This window comes from Eurytemora carolleeae, unplaced genomic scaffold, assembly GCF_000591075.1.
Source record: "Eurytemora carolleeae unplaced genomic scaffold, Eaff_2.0 scaffold1925, whole genome shotgun sequence".
Taxonomy (NCBI): Eukaryota; Metazoa; Arthropoda; class Copepoda; order Calanoida; family Temoridae; genus Eurytemora; species Eurytemora carolleeae.
In genome coordinates this window covers 8,656-9,081 of record NW_019397993.1, presented here as the reverse complement: position 1 = coordinate 9,081, position 426 = coordinate 8,656, and the positions used below count along the sequence as shown (strand labels likewise).

Here is a 426-nt window from a genome sequence, read left to right as displayed (position 1 = left end):
ATTTAAAATTCAGTGATGGTGATGGACCAAACCTCTGTAGAGTAAAAAAGTAGATGTTAGTTCCACATTTATTGAAAATATATTTCGGTCTGGGTTGACCCTCGTCAGTTCTTGAGATTGTTTCTTCACAAAGATTAAAAACAAATACTTTTTCTATCTTTAAATTTACTTTTAAAGAATATGTATAGGACCAATTTTTGTTTAACAATATTATATTTGTCATTTACACTTTACATTTGCAGATGGTGATTTCCTGTGATGGCAGTATTCCTGGTATTTACAACATGTCATCACAAAGCTATGTCATAGGAAGGTAAAACATATTTTGTCAACGTGGCCAGAACTAAGGTGGGGGAAGGTAGAGATATTTGGTCAAAGTGAGCAGAACTAAGGTTGTGGGAAGGATGAGCAGAACTAAGGAGGGGG

General features: G+C 34.7%; 1 long non-coding RNA gene across 1 annotated transcript in view; it reads left to right on the top strand.

The window, feature by feature from the left end:
* The window catches only part of LOC111716546 (uncharacterized), a 7,051-nt gene that overhangs the window by 4,199 nt on the left and 2,426 nt on the right, over positions 1–426 (top strand). The window contains exon 2 of the long non-coding RNA XR_002768525.1: positions 243–313. This is a non-coding gene — a long non-coding RNA (uncharacterized LOC111716546). The remainder of the gene's footprint in view (positions 1–242; positions 314–426) is intronic.